The sequence below is a fragment of the Trichomycterus rosablanca genome, chromosome 8, assembly GCF_030014385.1.
Source record: "Trichomycterus rosablanca isolate fTriRos1 chromosome 8, fTriRos1.hap1, whole genome shotgun sequence".
Classification (NCBI taxonomy): domain Eukaryota; kingdom Metazoa; phylum Chordata; class Actinopteri; order Siluriformes; family Trichomycteridae; genus Trichomycterus; species Trichomycterus rosablanca.
Genome location: NC_085995.1, coordinates 1,329,062 through 1,335,597, shown reverse-complemented (window position 1 = coordinate 1,335,597; position 6,536 = coordinate 1,329,062).

Below are 6,536 nucleotides of genomic sequence, written 5' to 3'. Positions count from 1 at the left end.
CAGACCTCCCCCCCTAAAAAAAAAACAGGTGAACATAAGACCCCCCAAAAAGGAGGATATCAGACACCAAAAAGGACAACATCAGACCCCAAAAAAGGAGGACATCAGACCCCCAAAAAGGACCTCAAACCCCAAAAAGAAGGACATCAAACCCTAAAAAGGAGAACATCATACCACAAAAAGGACAACGGACCCCCCAATAAAGAAGGACATCAGACCCCCATAAAGCAGGACCTCAGACCCCAAAAAGGACATCAGACCCCCCAAAAAAGAAGGAGGGCATCAGACACCAAAAAGGTGTACATCAGACTCTAAAAAGGAGGACATCAGACCCCAAAAAGGAGAACATCAGACCCCTAAGAAAACATCAGACCTCAAACAAGAGAACATCAGACCCCAAAAAGGAGGAACATCAGACCCCCCAAAAAAGGAGGGTATCAGACACCAAAAAATAAGGAGAACATCAATCCCTCAAAAAATAGAAAATCAGACCTCAAAAAGTAGGAAATCAGACCCTAAAAAGAACATCAGAACCCAAAAAGAAGGACATCGGACCCCCCAAAAAGAAGGTGGGCATCAGACCCCTCAAAAAAGAAGGTGGGCATCAGACCCCCCAAAAAAGGTGAACATCAGACCCCAAAAAGGAGAACATCAAACCCCTAAGAAAACATCAGACCTCAAATAAGAGAACATCAGACCACAAAAAGGAGGAACATCAGACCCCTTAAAAAAGGAGGGTATCAGACACCAAAAAGTAAGGAGAACATCAATCCCCCCAAAAATAAAAAATCAGACCTCAAAAAGTAGGACATCAGACCCTAAAATGAACATCAGACCCCAAAAAGTAGGACATCAGACCCTAAAAAGAACATCAGACCCCAAAAAGTAGGACATCAGACCCTAAAAAGAACATCAGACCCCAAAAATAAGGACATCGGACCCCCCAAAAAAGAAGGTGGGCATCAGACCCCCCAAAAAAGGAGGGCATCAGACTCCCCCCAAAAAAGGTGAACATCAAACCCCAAAAAGAAGGGCATCAGATCCAAAAGAGGAGAACCTCACCTCAGACCCCAAAAAGGAGGACATCAGACCCCAAAAAAGGGTGGTCAGGATAGCATCTACAGCACACAAAATTAAAACCTTAATTGATTCAATTGCGATGAAACTAAACTCAGCACAGTAATGAAGGTTCTACTCACCTCATTTAGAGTCGACTTGTGATACTTTAGTACGGATACTCTAGTTATTGCCAGTGTAGTAGTTTAAACAGTCTACAAACTTCTAAATACATTTTAAATAAATTTAGAAATATTGAGAATAAAGACACAATAATCTTTTATTATCGAGATAATGCAACATGTAAATGGACCAAACCAAGTCGCTGCAGTTCTTCATTAAACCTTAAACATAATCACTTTATGTTTTCATAAAACTCCTACGTGTGTGTGTGTGTGTGTGTGTGTGCGTTTTATTATTATTATTTTTCTCAATCACACCAATAACACTCAGATCCCCCGAGGTCACGGCATGACACTGTTTCTGATAATGAAGTCTTCTGAATGAAGTCTCGTGTGTAATCTGGAATTGTTCTGGTTGTCACTACAAACCCCACGAGTTCCTGCCACTAAAACAACGAGACGATGACGATTTGTGATGACAAACACATCCAGACAGAGTAACTGACAATTCCTCATAACCATCGATCCTTCCGTTCATGTTATATACAGTCAGGCCCCAAAATCTGAAGCTGCAACCGTGACGTGTTTCTTCTTATCGGTTAATAAACACCAAAACATGATTCTACACCAATACAGGTCCGGAACCCACCGGAATATCCAGTACGTACGATATCGCTTGTGCTATTACAGAAGGAGATTTTAACTAGCTGTAAGTCAGTAACTAGGCTGTGGAAGGGAACACTGACTGATTAAAGCTTTTTGATTTATGAATCGTTTCAGAGGGGTGTAGGTGCTCTCCTTCCTAAATTACGTCTCATTACTATCTGGCACATTTAAGTTCAAAAACACACCCGAATTCAGGCATGATTGAGCAGGTTACATTCACCTGAAACAGAAAAATAAAGATATAAAAATGCTTTTTAGGACCTTAAAGGTGAGTTGAATAAAAAACACTCGCTCACTCACTTTCTTAACCGCTTATCCAATCAGGGTCAGGAGGGGGGGCTGTCCCAGCTTTTTGATGGGCGCAAGGCACGCAGTAATACCCTGGACGGGGCACCAGTCCATCGCAGGGCAGACACACACACACACCCATTCACCTATAGGGCAAGTCAGTGTCTCCAATTAACCTCACTGCATGTTTTTGTACTGTGGGAGGAAACCGGAGCTCCCGGAGGAAACCCACACAGACACGAAGAGAACCCGCCTGGGGATCGAACCCAGGACCTTCTTGCTGTGAGGCGACAGTGCTACCCACCGAGCCACCGTGCCATGGTCATGTAAAATTTAATCATATTTAAAGGGGCATGTCTAAACACCCTTGATGTACCAATAAATTACTGGGAACAACTAAGGGCAGTGGTAGGTCAGTGGTTAAGGTGCTGGTTTAAAGCCCAGTTATTGTGAAGCTGGCACTGTTGGACCCCTGAACAAGGCCTCTAACCCTCAGTTTCTCATTGTCAGCAATGCTAAAATGTGTTTGTACTGGTTGGGACACGTGTACCATTCAAAGCAGTTCCTTGTGATGGTGATGATGGTAAAAATGCTTGAAAACCTGCTGCTTTTAATATTTATACAACACGTTTTAAAACAACACTGCTGGCAACCACACTGGTCCTAAGAAATGACCACACAGATCCAAAACAAAACACAAGACGTCTTAAAGCAGCACTAACACATTTTAGGATCAGGCGTTGAAATGAAACTGGAAGGTGTTTAATGACTGATAGAATAAACATGGTACATGATCTGTAGGTTGATTTTCGGGCTGTTCGGTATATTAAATAATTCACACATTCATCCATTATCGATTTTTATAACAGGTTTTGTTGTTTAAACGTTGTCTGAATGTTGTATGAGGGCTAACACGCTATTCTGTACAAAAACGCCTCGTAAACGAATGTCCGCTTCACCACACGACCCAGGACGCCGCTGTTCCCCACCAGAGCTTCAGAGACTGTTAATGTTATTTTATTATTACTATTATTTTCATTTTTTCTCGACTGCTGCTTTGAAAATAAATATTTCTTGGAGATTTTAACAAGGGGAGGGGAATGTTTTTAGCTGTTTGAGAGATGTCCGGGGAGAAATGCCAACTGCCTTGTTTTTTTAAAGAAAAGAGAGAACTCTGCATGCTCATGTATGGTTTTACGGTTTAGTTTTGTAAAGCTACCTTCTACGACAGAATCTATATAAACTCTTCTAGTTTTGGACACCGTATACGACGGCTACCGATTTTTATTCCTTTATTTATTTTTAGTTTGTGCTTTTGGCAAAATCTATATATATATATATATATATATAAATATAAATATAACTCTACGGAATCCCTGCAGGGATGTTTTCTGCAAAACCCAAGAAGAAACTCACAGTTTGAGCAGAACTCGAGGACCACGGGATGAAATCTGTTGGGTTTATTTTTTCTAGCCGGCTCACTGAATTCAGAGACTCGGAGCTGTTTTTTTATAGCATGTGTGTGTGTATGGGGCTGCACTTCCTCCTGCCTGAGTCCGATCGCTCACGGTCTGTGCTTTATACCACGATTATTCCGATTATTCCGTTCTGATCCCACCTCATCTCTCTGACGAAATGTAGGAACGTGTGATCACGAGGGATTCGAGTCAGAGGTCAAACGTGGAGGTTCGAGCCACATTCCAGTCCCGTTTACAACGTGATGTTATGAATTTCTATTTTACTAAAATCCGGGGGCTGGTTCTAGACCATTTTGACTGGGGAAGGGGGGAGTGGGGCTCAAATGTTCCATTATAGGAGACAGTCACATTAAACCTTTTTGTTAAGCAAATATAAAAGTCATTCCTCATTTCTATTATTATTATTTATTAGGATTTTAACGTCATGAAAACCACACAGGCGGGGGAGAACATGCAAACTCCACATACACAGGATTTTAACGGCGTTTTACACTCATTAGTTCCATTCATGACAGGACAGGACAGGTAGTTATTCGTTACACAAGATTCATCAGTTCACAAGTCTAATATCAAACACAGTTATGGACAGTTTTGTATCTCCAGTTCACCTCACTTGCATTGCATCTTTGGACTGTGGGAGGAAACCGGAGCACCCGGAGTAAACCCACGCAGGCACGGGGAGAACATGCAAACTCCACATAGACAGGACCCGGGCCGAACCACATGGGAATCGAACCCAGGACCTCCTTGCTGTGAGGTGACAGTGCTACCCACCGTGCCACTCACCATTACATTTCATGAGTGACCTTTGTGTGATCTTTAGCTAGAACAACGACCTCTCCTCTGAGAAGCGTCTCACAAGACTGTGTATGGGAATTTGTGCCCATTCAGTAATACAAAAGAGCATTTGTGTGGCTGGGCATTGATCTCAGTGAGGTTCCGGTTCATCCCAGAGCTGAAATCGGCGCTCTGTGCAGGAACAGTCATGCTGGACCTGGAAAGGATCCGTCCCTAAACTGTTGCTGCAATTCAGAAGCACATTATTTCATTTCTATGATTGATTTATTACACCTGTTAGCGACCGTCGTGGCTAAAACACATGAATTCGACAATTAGAAGGGGTGTCCAGATACTTTTGTCCGTATAGTGTGTATTTAATGCACTTTATAAACAGTAATGCTGGAATGTGAGCTCATGAACCTCCACGTGTTACATATCACGTAATCTGATGCACAATGAGAGGGGGAATAAATATTCAACCACTTTTTTATATTTATTTATTACACTTTTAGTGCATAAAACCACTTCACACATACACACACACACACAGAGTGTATTCTGCTTTTGTACGTATAAACAGAGAAGTATAAAAATGTGTGTGAATCTGAGGTGGACACATATTCAATCCATCGTCACTTAGATCCGGGATCCAATCTCAGCAGTGCTATCGGCCGGTCGGGCGTCTACACAGACATGATTGGCTGCGTCTGGGGAGGGAAGGGGGGAGCAAAGTCCTGAATTTCTGCCTCGCGCCCAGTATTTCTCAGTGAAACCGGACCCACCACGACCCTGACCAGGATCAACCAGCGGTTGATGACATTTTGCAGTAAGTCGCTTTAATCCAAAACAACTTACATTACTGTGACAGTATATAGTCTACACAGCAACTGAGGGTTAAGGGCCTTGCTCAAGAGTCCAACAGTGGTGGGGCTTGAACCAGTGACCTTCTGATTACTAATCCAGTACCTTAAACAAAAACAGCTGGTTGAATATTCGTTCCCCCTCACTGCAGACGTTACACCCGTTGTAAGATGAGAATGAAGCATGCCGTGGCTGAAATCTACTCTGTAACCTGCATTCTGGCCAGGAAGGGGCCGGTCATCACCCCTCACCCACCCCCCGCGTTCGGTCATCACACGCCTGAGCATGCCCACTTGAGTTTCTCTCTTCCTCCGATTCTGTTCTTTCAGGGTTTATTTCGGTTGGTTTGTTTGTTCGTTTGTTTTATTCTGGGAGTTTTCGGTTGTTTTTCAATGATTTGGAGAACATAATGAAAGTGTTTAAAAGTCACCCTGTGTTCTGTGGTCCTTGATTTATCGTTCTGATGAGGTTCTCTGTACGACTGTAACGTTTTATGACTGAAAAGTTGATGTTAGAAGCAGAGAAATGGGCGAGCGTGAGGATCCGAGGGCCAGATTGTGACGGCTAGACGACTGGGTCAGAGCATCTCCAAAACTGCAGCGTTGTGGGGTGTGTCCCGGTCTGCAGTGGTCAGGATCTATCAAAAGTGCTCCAAGGAAGGAACAAAGGTAAACCGGCGACAGGGTGATGGGCGGCCAAGGCTCAGTGATGCACGTGTGGTCCGATCCAACAGACGAGCTCCTGTAGCTCAAACTGCTGAAGAAGTTCATGCTGGTTCTGATAGAAAGGTGTCAGAACACACAGAGCATCACAGTTTGTTGTGTATGAGGCTACATAGCTGCAGACCAGTCAGGGTGCCCATGCTGACCCCTGTCCACCACGAGAGCGCCAACAATGGACACGTGAGCATCGGTAACTCGACCAATCAGGTTTTCTTTTACATCACGTGGATACCCGGGTGCGTGAGCGCCGCTTACCCGGGGGACACACGGCACCAGGATGCACTATGGGAAGAAGGCGAGCCGGCGGAGGCAGTGTGATGCTTTGGGCGACGTTCTGCTGGGAAACCTTGGGTCCTGCCATCCATGTGGCCATGTTCTCCCCATGTCTGTGTGGGTTTCCTCCGGGTGCTCCGGTTTCCTCTCACAAGTCCAGGGACGTGCAGTCAGGTTAACTAGAACTACTAAAAATTGGCCTAAGTGTGAATATGCAGGACTGGTGACCTGTCCGGGGTGTTTTCTCATTTTAGACCAATGAATCGGACCCACCGTGACCCTGACCAGGA